This window comes from Chrysemys picta, chromosome 2 (genome assembly GCF_011386835.1).
Source record: "Chrysemys picta bellii isolate R12L10 chromosome 2, ASM1138683v2, whole genome shotgun sequence".
In the NCBI taxonomy this organism is placed as follows: domain Eukaryota; kingdom Metazoa; phylum Chordata; order Testudines; family Emydidae; genus Chrysemys; species Chrysemys picta.
The window spans coordinates 187,003,476-187,021,121 of NC_088792.1; the positions used below are offsets into that span (position 1 = coordinate 187,003,476).

At 47.0% G+C, this 17,646-nt stretch overlaps 1 protein-coding gene across 6 annotated transcripts in view; it reads right to left on the minus strand.

Annotated features, from left to right (window-relative positions):
* The window catches only part of RIPOR2 (RHO family interacting cell polarization regulator 2), a 181,157-nt gene that overhangs the window by 117,678 nt on the left and 45,833 nt on the right, over positions 1-17,646 (minus strand). The window contains exon 2 of one of the 6 annotated variants that reach the window (XM_065581998.1): positions 10,145-10,306. The exons of the other annotated variants lie outside the window; for them this stretch is intronic. The gene's annotated coding sequence lies outside the window, so the exon portion shown is untranslated. The remainder of the gene's footprint in view (positions 1-10,144; positions 10,307-17,646) is intronic. 6 annotated transcript variants of the gene reach the window in all.

The following is a 17,646-nucleotide window of genomic DNA, read 5'->3' on the forward strand; positions in this document are numbered from 1 at the left end:
AAGGGAGATTTAACCTGAAAGGCACTAGTGGTGTGGTATCTTGATTGGGAAGAAAGCAAACTGAAGCAGTGAAAGGCCTAATCTTGAACTGGGGGAGTTCCTGTCACACGAATGCAGCAGTAGTTTGAGTCTTTGCCTTGTCTCTTAGTAATGAGTGTAGACTGAATTTTGTTCCTTGCCAATGCATCCTCGTTTTTCTTGGAAAGGCTTGTACAGGCCAGTCAACCCCATCCCATTTACTGAAACTACCGCTGCTTTCTACTGTGCCTTACCTCATTATAGTACTGACTGATAAGAGGGGCTTGCAGTTAGGCATCACTATTGTCGCCAATAAGGAGAGAGCAATTGAGTGTGGGGTGAAAAATCTTCCATTTGATCCCAATGCCCACAAGACTAAATCCGTCCCTGAATATAAGATTATGCAGACACCTCCATATCCCCATCACCCCCCTACACACACACAAGATACAAAATAAGATGTTGCAGGTCTATCTGAATTATCAGTGGCTGATCATGTCATTACCAAAATTAACAAAACAGCTAGCAATACGAAAATCAGCCTATCAGCAGCATACTGTATGAAGAACCTGAGTAAGAGATCCCACAGCCTACGTTTTTACAAGCAATAAGCAGGTTGGAAAAGGTGCAAGAAACAGAATGGGGATGTCTAAATTGACACATACAAGTACTTGTCCACTCTGCTGTGATTTCACAGTGTGGGCTGAACTAATTAGGAACAATTTCTGAACTGTTCTCCTTCCCCATAGAGAATTCTGTCTGGAGCAGTTTTGGTAGCGGTCCAAAATCACCTGCTTTTTTTGTAGACTGGCTCTCTCGTGGCAGCGGTTGTCTGGAAATTCTAAATGCCATTCTGAGAAAACTTTAAATACCTTTCTGGTTATTCTCCAAGATTTTTGTAAAGGATAGAAAGAAGCCAGGGAGCAATCTCACTATGCCCCTCTTCCCCAAATGGGGGGAAGTTAGGAAATGCAAATACCTCCATATCCCCATCATCCCTTCCCCAAAACACAAAATAAGATGTTTCAGGTCTTGCTGAGTTATCAGCAGCTGCTCATGACATTATAAAAATCAGCAAAAAAGGCTGGTTTTCATATTATCAGCTATCTGCTTATACAAGCTAAAAGGCCAAATTCAGACCTCTCCAATCTTTTGCTCTAAGGCAGTTGTAGTTAGTCACTTGTATTTGCCACTTTACTAAGCAATGGAGTTACAGCTGCTTACAGCCAGGCTGAATTTGGCTCAAAATGTTCATTGGGGACCAAATTCTGCTCTCATTAAACACTATACAACTCCTATTGCAGGAAATGGGAGCTGCACCTGTGTGACTGAGCTGTTTTTGGCCATATCATCCTAGGCCAGTGGTTCTCAACCAGGGGTACATGTATCCCTGGGGGTACACAGAGGTCTTCCAGGGCGTATATGAACTCATCTGGGTATTTACCTAGTTTTACAACAGGCTACATAAAAAGCACTAGTGAAGTCAGTACAAACTCAAATTTCATACAGAGAATGCTTTATATACTATACTGCTTTATATACAGGACCGGATCTAGGCACCAGCAAACCAAGCACGTGCTTGGGGCGGCACAATTTCAGGGGCGGCATTCCGGACACCCCTTTTTTTTTTTTTGCTTCAGCAGTTGCGCTCTCAGACGTTTTTTTTTGTTTGGGGCAGCAAAAAACCTAGAGCCGGCTCTGTTTATATACTATGCACTGAAATGTAGGTTCAATATTTATATTCCAATTGATTTATTTTTATAATTATATGGTAACAATGAGAAAGTCAGCAATTTTTCAGTAACAGTGTGCTTCGACACTTGTATTTTATGTCCGATTGTGTAAGCAAGTAGTTTGTAGGTGAGGTGAAACTTGGCGTTACACAAGACAAATCAGATTCCTGAAAGGGGTACAGTAGTCTGGAAAGGTTGAGAGCCACTGTCCTAGGCTAACTGAAAGGTGAGGGAGGCTCTCAACATAAGGAATGCATGGGGTAGAAGATGAAAACACCCCTCGGTCAGGCTCTGGGGAAAACTCTGGGGTGAGGTTTCTTTAAAAAGATGAACCCTGAACTGAAACCTACATCCTTTAAGCAACAGTTTAATAAATGAGAGGAGGCAGACTTTTGTGGCATAGCTCCCTCTGTCTCGGGGGCATAAAACAGAATGATTTATGACACCAATACGTCAAATACTATTTACATTTTTTTGTAGATTAACAAAATGTGCAGATGTAATGTGAACAGTTAGTTTTAAAGAAATGAAATACGCTCAAATGGCACGTTTATTGTCAGGGTTGTTCCTCTTTTTTAAAGCTCTTAGAATGGGTGCCAGGCTGAATGCTAAGCTGCCGCTCAGTGAAACAGGGTTTCAAAAAACACAGCTGAGTCTGAGAAATGTGAAAATGAAGTCTGCTTGTTTGAAATGGGTTGCCATTCAAAGAAGAGATGAGAAGGAAAGCAGCTGGTGACATATTCAGGGATGTTCTGTCTCCATCTGAGTCTTGTGTAATGGGCCACATTTTAAAAGGAGCTTCAGTCTGGCCTCTAATTTGTGCCTGCAAGTTTTATTGTAAATTGGGTGGTTAGACAGCTGTATTCTATAGTTTGTGAGCACGACTGTTGAAAATTTGGCCCAGTGGGTAGAGTAGCTCTTAGCTGTGCACATTTAATGGGCAAGATCCTTAGCTAGTGTAAATTGGCACAGCTCCATTGACTTTAATGGGGAGCTACACCAGTTTACACCAGCCAAACATCTGGCCCTACTAATCTGTCAAATTTACTATTTCGACTTGAATCTTTTGACTTAGGAAAAGATTGAACCCAGATATTCAGCTCTTGAATTACTCTTTTCTAGAATCAAGTAAATTGCTGAGGTGAGGGAGTGGGAGAGATGTGAGGAGAGGCTTAGACGCCTAAGCAGCTGACCTGGTGTGCCTGGCTGACAGGCCAGAGATAGGCACCTCCCTCTGCCCAGGATCCGTTGTGAATTCTTTTCAGGAGTTAAGCACTTAGCCAGTTCAACTGCTTCTGTAGCCCATAACTTAGCAACCAAAATTGTCTGGCTCTCTCTCTCTCCAGCTCACGCTCATCCTATATTTCCCTGTGTACCCAACTGTCTGTCTGTGCTGCTCTGCTACCTATCAATGGCCTGCATCTGGTCCTCCTGCTGTGGGGTTTGACAGGCATTGGGGTTTAGGCATGCTCAGATCATGCTTACAGGATGGGGGGCAGAAAATACGGGACAATTTGCCCATTTTAAAGAAAAAGTCAAGACACCTGCAGGACAGCATAAATATGGGACTGTCCCTTTAAAAACAAGACGTCTGGTCACCCTATCTTTAGGACATAATCAGCTTGATTGTCAGTGGGGTCTCAACCAGCCAACATTTGTGCATGAAGAGTCCATGGCTGACAACTTCATTCCTCTGGCACAATGGAACTTTCTACAATAAGGGTAAAGTAGAGCCCTGAGTGGGACTATTTTTCTAATCCCGCTCCCTTCCTGCAATACACACTCCCACCCGCTCCTGCATTGTTTCTTGCATTTTTATCCCGCTCCCACTTGCAAAAACCTTAGATCCCAAAAATCCCCCAAGAGAGACAGATTCCCCCAGGCTACTAAAAACAAAAAAAAACCCAAAATGGTTGGTTGGTTGGTGTGTGTGTGTTTATACACACACACACACACACACACACGGAATTCAGACACAATTTTTGCCCCTAAAAGAATAAAACAAATCTTGCTTAAACGTAAAAAAATACTTTAACTCCTGTTATAATAGACATCAAATCTCTTTCTAACCCTCACTTAAATTTAAGTATTAACATCTTTTTTTAAAAAAAAGAAAAACTTGCTTTACATTGCTGAAATTCTATTTCTGACAAATTGACGAGAGATGTAGTGTTTTCCCGCAAATTACCCCACTCTTTTTTTTTTTTGCCCACCCAATCCCGCTTGCAAGAAAGTAAATTTTACCCGCTCCTGCTATTATGGCAGCGGGTCCTGCAGGACCCATGGGATCCCAGTCCCCTGTAGGGTTCTGGGGTAAAACTAGTCTGTGCAGGAGATAGAACTTTCTCAAGGGCCAGTCTGAGACTGTGGATTGAACTCCCACAGGAACTATCACAAATCTCACCACCTTCTGTTCCAAGGTTAGGGTGCACTTCTTCACCCTTCTCTTGTCTAACATAAATATACAGTAATGTGTTTTGCGTGTGTGTGCACCTGTGCATGCATGTGTGCATAAAAGACAACCTACCAAAATAAAACACTCCACCCTGGGGAGAGGATGAGAGAACAAACGCATAACAGATGTTAGTCATGTTGCATAACGCACTACTGGAAAGTACTCAGTTACTATTTGTGGACTGATAGATTCAGAGATTATAAGGCCAGAAGTGGCCACTGATCATCTAGTCTGACTTCCTGTATAACACAGACCATAGGACTTCCCTGAATTTAATTCCTGTTTGAACTAAAGCATATCTCTTAGAAAAACATCCAAACACAATTTTAAAATTGCCACTGATGCAGGGCCATCCCTAGCCATTTTGGTGCCCTACGCAGCCCCCCTGTGCGGGGGGCTCTGTGGAGCCTCAGGACTCCGTGGGCGGGGGGGAGGAGCAGGCTTGAGGGGGCAGTGGGGAAACTGCCCCCCAGCACGAGCCGGTGGAGTGGAGCGGGGCCAGGTCACTCCACTTCCTGCCACCCGGTGACTGCAGAGCAGGCCCAACCCTGCACTCACGGGGCAACGGGAAGTGGAGTGATCTGGCCCCAGCCTGCTCCGCTCTGCTCCCCTGGCTCCCAGCCTTGTGGTGCAGGGGGAACTGCCCCCCAGTACTCACCGGACACGTGGCTGGGAGCCAGGGGAGCGGAGGGGACTGGGTCACTCCACTTACTGCTGCTGGTGAATGCAGGCCCGCCCCCTGCTGCAGTCCTCGGGGAGCAGGAGAGGGGCTGAGCGGGGGAAGGAAGAGGTGGGAAGGGTGAGGAGCAGGGGCGGGGGCTTTGGGAAAGGGGTGGAGTGGGGGCGGAGCAGGGGTGGGAAGAGGCAGGGTGGGGGTGGAGCAGAGCCGGGGGCCATGGGGAAGAGGTGAAGCAGGGGCTGGAGCACAGCAGCTGCGTACTTTGCGTATGGGTAGGGAAGGCCCTGCACTGATGGATAAGCTACCACAACCCTGGGTAAATTGTTCCAGTGGGTCATCATCCTCACTTTTAAAATTTTGCACCTTATTTCCAGTCTGAATTTGTCTAGTTTTGTCTTCCAGCCATTGTCTATTGTAATACCTAGAGATGGAGAACCCATTATCAAATTTCTGTTCGCCATATAAACTGTGATTAGGTCAACCCTTAATGCTTTGTTAAGCTAAATAGATTGAGCACCTTGAGCCTATCATTATATGGCATGTTTTCCAATCATTTAATAATTCTTGTGACTCTTCTGTGAACACTCTTCAGCATTCTTCGTGACGTGTGAACACCAGAAACAGACACAGTATTTCAGTAGCAGTCACAACAATGCCAAATACAGAGGTAATATAACCTCCCTATTTCACTTAATATTCCCGTTAATACATCCAAAGATCACATTTAGCCCTTTTGGCTGAAGCATCATACATATTCAGCTGTTTTTTCAGAGTCACTGCGTCCCAAGATAGAGAGTCTCCTATCCTGTAAATATGGCCTGCATTCTTTGTTCCTAAATGAATGACCTTACATTTGACTGTCTTACAACACATATTGTCTGCTTTTGTCCAGTTTGCCAAGCCCTCCAGATCACTCTGCATCAGTGACCTGTCCTCTTTGTTATTTATCACTTCCCCAATCTTTGTATCATCTGCAAACTTGATCAGTGATGATTTCATGTTTTCTTCCAGGTCACTGATAAAAATGTTAAATAGCATAGGCCCAAGAACTGAATCCTGCAGGACCCCACTAGAAACAAACATGCTCAGCAATGCTTTCCTAAGTACAATTACATTTTGAGATCTGTCAGTTAGCCATTTTTAATCCATTTACTATGTGCCATGTTAATTTTGTACTGTTAAGAATTTTTCAGTTGAAAGGTGGTGGTGTCCCAAGTCAAATACCTTGCAAAAGTTTAGGTATATTACATCAACACAATTACCTTAATCAGCCAAACTTGTAATTTAATCAAAAAAAGGAGTTCAGGTTGCGGGAGGGGGCTCCAGACAGGGGTTGAGGTGCGGGAGGGGAGAGGGCTCTGGGGATGAGGGGTTTGGGGTGCAGGAGAGGGTTCCGGGCTGGGACCAGGAGGTTTGGAGGGCAGGAGGGGGATCAGGGCTGGGGCAGAGGATTGGGACGCAGGAGGATGTCAGGGTGCAGGCTCCAGGTGGCGCTTACCTCAAGCAGCTCCCAGAAGCAGCGGCATGTCCCCGCTCTGGCTCCTATGCGGAGGCATGGCGCTGGCCAGGCAGCTCTGTGCGCTGCCCCGTCCGCAGGTGCTGCCCCTGCATCTCCCATTGGCCATGGTTCCTGGCCAATAGGAACTGCAGAGCCAGCACTTAGGGTGGAGGCAGCGTGCAGAGCCCCCTGGCTGCCCCTACATGTAGGAGCCAGAGCGGGGACATGTCGCTGTTTCTGGGAGACTCATGGAGCGGGACAAGCCCCCGACCCCGCTCCCGAGAGAGAGCTTGAGGGCCAGATTAAAAGGTCTGATGGGCTGGACGTGGCCCGCGGGCCGTAGTTTGCCCACCCCGCCTTGGGCTGCAGTCTCTCGTGCCACAGAGGCAAATTGTATTTAGTGATAAATGGTCACTTACACCATAAATCACAATATTCCGGTTGCTTCCAGTCCCAAGAGACCAGTCACTTATCCCAAATCAACTAGTACTCTAGATTGTACACCAAAGACAACATCTGTAGCCAATCCTGTAATAAGCTATCTAAAAGTTTATGAACTAGGAAAAAGAAATAAATTCTTTATAGGTTAAAGCAAGCAAACACACACAAATGAGTTACCATCTAAATCCTAAGAATGACAGAGTTGTAGTGATTTGTCAATTCAAAGTGTCTTTCAGGACATACCTAGGGGTAACCGCTGAGAATCTCTGGCTTACTTTAGAGTCTCTGGCCCTGTCAGAGTTCAAACAGCAAAGGGAGATGGAAAATTTTCATGCTAATTTGTTTTATTTCCTTCATTCAGCTTCCAAGTCCACAGGACAAGCTTCCTTGCACGTAGCATTTCCAAGGTGCAATAGGGCCATTAACCAATCCTTTGTACTGCAATGTTCCTTGATGGTCTTTCTGGATGGGTGTGGGTGTGGGGACAATTCCCATGTGTGGGTTCACAAGTTCAGAGCAAACATTTTCAAAGTTATAAAGTAAAACTTAACATATTTTCTTATAGCATGGAATACCAACATTACACGTAAGATTAATGCATGCAACAACTTACAAGCATTTCATACAGTCTGATTACTAAATACATTCTTATAAGACTAATACCTATTTTGAGCAAGACTAATACCTATTTTGAGCAAGACTAACATACAGGTGAACTAGTCTGGTCTCCAGGTATGAATTTGTTCGTTCTTAGCTAATTTGTTAGATCTTGGCAAGAACTGGCACCTGGTTTGCCAGCATCACACATACTTTTGTACAAAGCCCACTTTTATCTTATGAGAAAAGCTTATTAAGCAATATTGTTCATGCACACATGGAAGCCTGTGTCTGAAAATCAAGATTATAGAAATGTTACTCTCCATTTTATATATGACACTTAGTTACCACAATAATGGGTACATTAGATCTGCCTGCAGATAGTGTTCCCTCATGAGTTATTTGGGAGAATAGACCCCACAAAGCAAAACTGGGCTCTTCTCTTGCCTGAGCTTTGTTTAAAACAACACTCTATGTTCTAAAAGAGAGAGGCACATAAATATATTATAAAGCAGTGGAACACTCAATAATTAATTTTCAACAAGAAGAGGATTCTATTTCAAGAGCAACATAAAAGGACTTTTGGATTCTCTCAGTCTGTAAGCAGAATTCTGGGGAAGAATTTGAAGAATATTCAGAAATGGGATAAAGAAGCAGGCTCAGATTTTTCTGCAATTGTGTACTGAGCCCTGGACACAGAATAGCATCTCTTTTAGAAAAAGAGATGGATCCATTGGCATACTGACCCTATGCTTGACTGTGATAGGTGGAAGTTTATCTGAGGCTAGTGACACAAATTATAATCCCTTATAGGTATTTATACTCTTCTCAGCTGGTGTCACCTTAGTCCGATCCAAAACCCACTGAAATCAATCATCAGACTCCCACTGAGTTCAGTAAGCTTTGGATAAGATTCATCATGAATGAATAACTTCACTGCCAACTGTATACACACACTTATTCTAAATTATTTAAACTTTTCACTGTGAAATAGCTTTTTACTCTTTGCTTATGTGTGTCTTTTCTCTTTGGGCAGAATTTGGCTCACTCGTTTTAGAATCCTGTAAGGCCATAAAAGACTGCAGAGAAGCAGGGTTTGCCTCTGCTAATAAACCCAGAATGAGCCACTAAAAATGGATGCTATTGATCTTTGAAAAACCCACTGTAAAATCAGAGAGCCATAGCTATATGATTGCATGCACAAAGAACAAGTGGGCATACAATATTTCATTACTTTAAATTCACTGCATTATTACTGATTACGGCCATCCTTGGAAATAAAATTACCTTCTGAGACAACAGGAGGCAAAGTGTATTGGATCCACATATTTCACAAAAATAAAAGCCATTTTAAAGCAATAGTTCATCTCTACAAACATGTGCTCTGTATATTAAAGCAGTCACATTTGGAAGGGATTTGCTTTTTAAGTGGGAAAGTTAAACAAAACCCAATTAGCATTAACGATCTCCTTGTACTAGTAATTGGGGAGCACAGGTTCTCAAATCACTCCCTGTGGCTTCTAGCTGAACTGCAGATGTGATTAGGCTGCTGCTTCTGCAGCTGCACAAAAGTCAAGAGGCCTACAGCCAACTGAGTGGAGTCAGACAACAGCTCCCACTCAGCTTATCTTCTTGAGAATAGGGCCAGATCCTAGTGGGATTTACAGAGTGCTTAAACAGGTTAGGAACCTAATGCCCGTTGTAGTCAGGGGAGATAGGCACTGTAGCGATGGGATGTGGCCTCTCTCCAAGACAGAAGGGGAGGAACCACCCCCCCCCCCCCCCGTTGTGTGGCCAGAAGACTGGTCAGCATGTTTTGGCTGGATCCCTCAGACCCAATGGTGGAACCATCTACCACTGTTAGGGTAGGGTTACCATATTTCTACAATCAAAAAAGAGGACGGGGGGGGGGAAGCCCCGCCCCACCCCACCCCCATCCACTCCTTCCCACTTCCCACCCCCTGACTGCCCCCCTCAGAACCCAATCCCTCCCTGCTTCTTGTCCCCTGACTGCCCCCTGCTGAGAACCCCCCACCCTAACTGCCCCCCCCAGGACCCAGCTGTCCCCTGTCTGCCCCAACCCTTATCCACTCGCATGGGTGGCAGGTTTGTAGAAATTTTTGTGGTGCCCAGAACCCCCTCCCCACCTGCCTAAGGCTCTGGGAGGGGGGTTGGGTGGGGGGAGGAGGTCTGGGGTGTGCAGTCCTGGGCTGGGGATTAGGGTGCAGGAGGGGTGCAGGTTCTGGGATAGAGTTTGGGGGTGGGAGGCGGTGCAAAGGGAGGTGATGCAGGCTTTGGGAGGGAGTTTGAGGGCAGGAGGGGGTGTGTGGGAAGGGGGGAGGGAGTTTGGGGATAGGAGGGGATGCAGGGGTGAGGGCTGTGGGTCTGAGGATGAAGGGTTCATGATGCAGGAGGGGGCTCAGGAATGGAGCAGAGGATTAGGATGAGGGCTGAGGGGTTTGGGGCATTGGAGAGGCTCAGGGCTAGGGTGGAAGGGCAGGGTAAGGGCAGCTTGTCTTCCCATTAGTGGATGGGGGACGCTAGGACCCAGGGGCAGCAGACAGCAGTTGCTGCTGGCTCTGGCAGTACAAGCAGGCAAGGGAGAGGCAGGCAGGGAGGAGGGGCCCACGGGGGGGGACGCACGGAGGAGGGGTGGCAGGTGGAGGCCAGGGACCCATCCAACACTCCCCCACTCCCTGATTCCCCCCCCCGACTCCTCTTACCATTCTGGCTCCACGTGTTTGCAAAACATGCTGCCTGGTGGGTCGGTTTGTCTGTTACACAGGGCTGCAGACAGAGGGAGGGGGGAGCAGGGGAGGGCTCTGGCTGCTGGAGGCCAATGGGAGCAGGTCAATCGGCCCAGCCGCCCAATCAGCAGCCGCACTCTGCATGGAAGGGAGGGAAGGAGGCGAGGGAGAAAAAAAAACCCCAGACATTTTAACCTTGTTACCAATTCCTCCCGGACAGCTATTTAGAGACCCAAAAACCGGACATGTCCGGGGAAATACGGACGGATGGTAACTCTATGTTAGGGCCCTGGGCTAGGACTCAGTGGAGTAGAGTGGGCCTGGGTCCCCTAACTCCCTGCAGCCAACCCCACCCTAGGGTGGCAGCCTACAAACCTTAGGCTATCAGGCCTGCATTTGTCTGCCATCTGCCTGAGTTAGGGCATCAGGTGATAGCCCGTTTGGGGCTGTGCCCCTGCTAGGGGCCTGTGCTCTTTAGCCTGTCTGGTGCTGCACCGCAACTGGGGACTTGTGCCATTAGCGTGTTTGGTGCTGTGCCCCAACTGGGGGCATATGCCCCTTAACCTCTTTGGTGTTGCACCCCTCCTGGTGGACTGTGCCCTTTAGGCTGTTCAGTGCTGCCCTCTTTAGCCAGTTTTGGTGCTGTGCTGCACCTGGGGACTTGCGCCACTAGCTTGTTTGGTGCTGAGTTCCCCCTGGGGGCCTATGACTTTCAGCCTGCTTTCTGCTGCGCCCCTAGCCTGTTTGGTGCTGTGCTCCACTTTAGGGACTGTGCTCTTAGCCTGTTCGGTGCTGCTCCCTTAGCCTGTGAGCTTGCACCCCCAGACTGTTTGGTGCTGCACCCTTAGCTCATTGGGTGCTGTGGCCTGCATGGGGGCCTGCGCCCTGCCTGGGGTTAGGGCTCCAACTACAGGCTGCTTGGTCCTATCTACTGAGCCAGGGCCTCGAAGGCTGCTTGTTATAAGAGGGAGGGGACGTGGCCTCTCTCCCAGACTGAGGGGAGTTACAGGGCTGCCCGGGGGGGGGGGGAAGAGGGCAAGTGGGGCAATTTGCCCCAGGCCCCGCAGGGGCCCCCACGAGAATATAGTAGTCTATAGTATTGCAACTTTTTTTTATGGAAGGGGCCCCCGAAATTGCTTTGCCCCAGGCCCCCTGAATCCTCCGGGTGGCCCTGGGGAGTTATGGCCAATACCTCCTACCGGCACCTAAGCACATTTGGGCAACTGGGCCTGGATGCCTAATTGACTTAGGTGCCTAGTGGGATTTTCAAAGCACCTATCTGTATCTTTAGGGATCTGAATATTTTTGTAAACATGGCCCAGAAAGACCAGGGGCCTGACACCATTTCATTTCTGTTAGAAGACCACCTTCATTAAAGCCAGATTCTGCCATCAGTGTTCATGCTGAGCAGTAGTTTACTTGAAACAGTCACTGAAATCTGTTGGACTGCTCCACAAGTAAGAATTACTTGTGTCCCTGTCACGCTGTCTTAAGGCAAGTTTGGGCTGGTCCACTCTGGGGCTGGGGATCGATCTAGGAAATGCAACTTCAGCTACGAGAATAGCGTAGCTGAAGTTGACGTTTCCTAGATCGAACTAAGTTTACTTACTGCGGGTCCATGCGGCGCAGGCAAGCTCCCCTGTCGACACCGTTTCCTCCTCTCGGCGAGCAGGAGTTCCGCAGTCGACGGGGGAGCGCTTCTGGGATCGATTTATTGCGTTCAGATGAGACGCGATAAAAATCGATCCCAGAAGATCAATCTCTACCCGCCAAATCGGGCGGGTAGCATGGACCTAGCCTTTGACTGGACATTTTGGAGCAAACAACCGATCATTTTCACTGCAACCGAAGTGACTGATTCTGCCAAGAAACAGCTCCTCCTATTGCAGCCTTTTCATCTTATTTTACGACAAAAAGTGGTTTTAAAATGTTGAAATTACACCAGCTCATGCATCCTCTTCTATACCTAGTAATCTCATTCATGTATGCTGTCATATACAGACATGAGATGACACCTTAGTAGGTTGGAAACTACATGTTTAATGCAGATTAAGGCAGGAATGACTGATTTAATATAATCATTGCCACTCTGCACATATATATTAAAAATAGCGAAATTTTCATGTTGAATTACTGTAGTACGAAAACCTCATGATTGGTTTACATTTACAATCCCTCTCCATGTATGTTTTACATGGGAGAGGGAGGCGCACCAGTGATAATTATGGGCATGTCAGGAGGATATGACAGATATATGGTACAACCAATTTAAATGAAGAACTAGTGAAAGAACAAGAGATTTCCCTAAGACATGCAAAACCTTCATGGACAGTGAAACCCTCCAAAACACATACAGCTAGTCATTAAATAGCATCCCTGTGTACTGAGATGTATAGGATTGAGACCAGCTGACCTGTAAACAGGATAGGCCAAATTCTACCCTGTCCTGAGTAACCTCACTGACTTAAATGGTGTTGCAGGAGTGTAAATCGTGGCAGAATGAAGCCCTGTAAGTCTGTTTCTCCCTCATTTTTATTAACTCCACAGCTACGGTTAAAGAAGCAATAAGAGCAGGTGATACGTGCATAAATCCACTCAACGGATCAATATATTGTACCTTATACTTGGTTCTTAGGCTATTTCTGTTCAATAGTGTTTTTAATGTCCGATTGGCTTCCCTGACAAATTTTACCAAACACACACTTCAATTCACAGTGAGCCAGTTCCGGGTCACATTAAAGTTTTTCTGAGGAAGCATGATGTCTCCTCTGTAACGAGCTGCATCAATTCTGCCTCACAAAATGGCAGTTGCCCATGGTGACAGGCAGACTTTTTAGCAATCTAAAGAGAGAAAGTGAAGTTACAACAGCCTCCTCAGCCACAAGTGCCAGATCTTAATAAAAAACCACATGCACAAAACAACGGCTACCTAAACCACCGTGCCATCCCTCGGCCTAATGGCAGACTGAAAGGGGTCAAGCAAATCTAAAAATTCCAACCACCACTGGCTTTTCTTCACAATAAGCTTCCAGGGCGAAGGAAAATTTGAGCCAGGGCAATAGTTGGTGAGACTGCCACCATCAAGCGAGGTTGCTTGAATAAAGGCTAACGACCACCTGTTTGAGGGGCACTGGTGACCTACCATCTCACACGATAAGGTGAGACGGCAGAAATGTCAGGATGCAGTTCTGTAGCCATTCCATGTACAGATTTCCCATAGAATTTCCAAGTGCAACAGCAGCAGGCCAACAGATTTTACTTTCTGTGCCTCTGCTCCATATGTCTATACAGCAAAAAACAAACAAACAAACAAGCTCCACAGGGCTCGCTATGGGGCTAAAAATAACAGTGTAGACATTCAGGCTTGGGCTGGAGCCTGCGCTCTGAAATCCAGCGTGCCCCATAGCTCAAGCCCAAGTTAGTTGTCTCAGGCTTCAAGTCTTGCTGCTGCAGAGAGTTTTTTTTTTTTTTTTTTTGCAGTGCAGATAAACCTGTGAGAACACTGTATTCATCACAGCAATTTCCTAACAACCTGGTGGTGTGTCTGGAACAATGCACCTAATTTCATGTGAATTTTCAGTGAAATGTTATGGCATTTCCTTGAAATTCATTTCAGTGAGTTCCCTTGGATTTCACTAATCTGATATACTATGTGTTCCTGTGATTAAAAATGTCACTCATAGCTACAAGGCATGTTTTCATGGTTTATTTATGCTTTCCTTTTTCTTTGTGGTGGATGAAGGATGAGATGAGAGTTCATTATGGAAGGGATGGAAGCAGACTTGTTTGTTTTTACTACCAATGTTTTCTACATGATAAAAATAATAAATCTCTGCTTGTACAGGGATTTAGGTATTGAATTTCTCTTGTCCAGTGAAATGACAGGCAGATTCCCTTCATCAAGGGAGTGATGACTCTTTCAAGAGTTGTCAGCAAAAGCACAAACTATGATTGGTTCAGAAGGATTAATAGATACTGTACTAGATTTGTTCTGATCATTTGTAAAATATATTGCCAGATAAAATAATTCATGCTAAGTATTTAGGAGAGAAAAACCTACCTCCATGTAGTGCAAAACAAACAAGACTTAATCTGTGCCCTGATCAAAAATTTGGATCTGATTTCCTACCCAGATGCCACCACTCAAACATTCAATTTAATCACCCTAAAGCTTGGAAATAATTGGGGTTGGATTTCAAAAATCTCCAACTTTTTGGAAGGTTCTGATCCAGAGTTTTGATTTTGCCCATTACAGAGGTACAGCATTTAGACCTAAAGATTAGATGTTGGGGGAGGGGGGGCTTAGTTCAGATCCATCTATGAGAGACCAAGTCAGATTTTTGTGTCCTCTTTACAGCTCTAAAATTGCAATTGTTCCACGGTGCACAAGGAATTCAGCAGCATAAGCAAAACTGCTAATCCTTATTTATGCTTGTCTCTTTCACCAAATGAAGTTGGTCCAATAAAAGACATTACCTCACCCACCTTGTCTCTCTCATATCCTGGGACCAACATGGCTACAACAACACTGCATACAACCCTTATTTAAACAGAGCTTAATTCTCACAGATGTTATTAGAAGCTAAATAGAAATTTACAGAGAATAGTTAACTATTAATCCCCATGAAAAAAAGAATTAAATACACAATGGCATTTCATCTTTCATCATTCATATATCTGAGAGGAAAGAAGCAGCATAAATAAAATATGAATTAATGCCTTCTGAGGCCTTGTCTACACTACGAGAGTAGTTCGATTTTACTTGCATCGAATTTTTGGAATCGATATTGCAAAGTCGAACGTGTGTGTCCACACTAAGGACAGTAATTCGACTTTGTGCGTCCACACTAACGGGGCAAGCGTCGACATTGGAAGCGGTGCACTGTGGACAGCTATCCCATAGTTCCCGCAGTCCCCTCTGCCCATTGGAATTCTGGGTGTAGCCGGCAATGCCTTCTGGGTAACAAAATGAGTCGAGGGTGCTTTTGGGTAACTGTCGTCATCCGTCCATCACTCCCGCCCTCCCTCCCTGAAAGCGCCTGCGGGAAATCAGTTCGCGCACTTTTCCAGTCATTGACAGCGCGGACGCCACAGCACTGCGAGCATGGAGCACGCTGCGACCATCGCTGCAGTTGTGGCCGCTCTCAACGCCTCGCAGCTTATCATAAAGGTTTCCCTGAGGCAGATGCAGAAAAGTCAGGCGAGGAGGCTACGGCACTGCGGTGATGTCCTGAAGTCTGAGAGTAGCACAGACCTCTCAGAAAGCAGGGGACCCAGCGCCGAGGACATCACGGTGGCAATGGGTCATGTTGATGCCGTGGAACGGCGATTCTGGGCACGGGAAACAAGCACTGAGTGGTGGGACCGCATAGTGCTGCAGGTCTGGGATGAATCCCAGTGGCTGAGAAACTTTCGCATGCGGAAGGGAACTTTCCTTGAACTTTGTGAGTTGCTGTCCCCTGCCCTGAAGCGCAGTGACACCCGCTTGCGAGCTGCACTGAGTGCACAGAAGCGAGTGGCCATAGCCCTGTGGAAGCTTGCAACGCCAGACAGCTACCGGTCAGTCGCGAACCAGTTTGGGGTGGGCAAATCTACCGTGGGGGTTGTTGTGATGCAAGTAGCGAAGGCAATCGTTGATGTACTGCTGCCAAAGGTAGTGACCCTGGGAAACGTGGAGGCGATCATAGATGGCTTCGCAGCGATGGGATTCCCAAACTGCGGTGGGGCCATAGATGGAACTCACATCCCTATCCTGGCACCGGACCACCAGGCCACCCAGTACATTAACCGAAAGGGCTACTTTTCCATGGTGCTGCAAGCACTGGTGGACCACAGGGGACGTTTTACCAACATCTACGTGGGATGGCCGGGCAAGGTTCATGACGCTCGTGTTTTCAGGAACTCTGGTCTGTTTAGACGGCTGCAACAAGGTATTTACTTCCCGGACCACAAAATAACTGTTGGGGATGTGGAGATGCCTATAGTCATCCTCGGGGACCCAGCCTACCCGCTAATGCCCTGGCTCATGAAGCCCTATACTGGCGCCCTGGACACTGAAAAAGATCTCTTCAACTACCGGCTGAGCAAGTGCAGAATGGTGGTGGAGTGTGCTTTTGGCCGTCTCAAGGGGAGATGGAGAAGCTTACTGACTCGCTGTGATCTCAGCGAAACCAATATCCCCATTGTTATAGCAGCTTGCTGTGTGCTCCACAATCTCTGTGAGAGCAAGGGGGAGACCTTTATGGCGGGGTGGGAGGTTGAGGAAAATAGCCTGGCTGCTGATTACTCACAGCCAGACAGCCGGGCGATTAGAAGAGACCAGCGGGAAGCGCTGTGCATCCGGGAGGCTTTGAAAGCAAAGTTCCTGAGTGAGCAGGGTAACCTGTGACTTTAAAGTTTGTGTACTGAGAAGCTAAACCTGCCCCCGTTTCTTTACCCAGGTAATGTTGACTATCCTATCCAGTTACATACCCCCTTCACCCCCCTTCCAACACACGTTTCGAAATAAAAATAGTTCTACTTTTTAAAGCACACCGTTTTCTTTAATACTGCTTTAGCGGGAATTTTTTAAAACTGGGACGCAGACTGTGGTGCGGAGCGGGTGTAGTGTAGTGACGCGAATGCAGCTTCTAAACTCAAGGATTGACAGGCTCCGCTGCGGTGGGATGGTTGTTTCAACGGAGCCTGTCACCCCTCCTGATCGGGACTGTGTGTATGGGGGGGTCTATGTGACTTTGTGGAAGGGGGAGGACGGTTACAGATCCCCTGCTGTGTGGCTCTGTGATCCTGCCTAAGGACCGGCGCTTAAGATCTGTAACTGCCCTCCCCCGCCACAAAGTCACAGAGCAACCCCCCCCCCCCAACATAACATGAAAACAACCTCCCAGACTAACCAGGGTAACTAGTCACTGCATCACTGCACTGTGTATGTGCCCTGCTGCTGTGCCTGCCCCCGACTATGTACCCTGCCAAAGGTGACTGTCCTGTCCAATTACCAACCCCCTTTCCCCTCCTCCTCCTCCAAAAGAACATGATTGAAACAGTAGTTAACAGAAACGTATTTTTTAATTATCAACGACACATGGCATTGGGAGGTGAAACTTGGACGGGGGCTTGTGTCAGGCGGGAAGGAAAGAACTTTTCAAATTTTGGGAAATGACAGCCTTCTGCTACTAGAGCTCTCTGCAGGGGTGGAGTGAGACTTAGCAGGGACTCTGCCGCCTCTCCTTCTTTGCACTTTGGGTGAGGTGGGTATGGGACTTGGTGGCAGGGGAGGGCGGTTAGAGATGGACTGCAGCGGGGCTCTGTCCTCCTGCCTCCATTCCTGCAGAACATCCACAAGGCGCCGGAGCGTGTCCGTTTGCTCCCTCAGTAGTCCAAGCAGCGTTTGAGTCGCCTGCTGGTCTTCCTGCCGCCACCTCTCCTCCCGATCCATGTTGGCTTGGTGCATTTGTGTCAAGTTCTCCCGCCACTGGGTC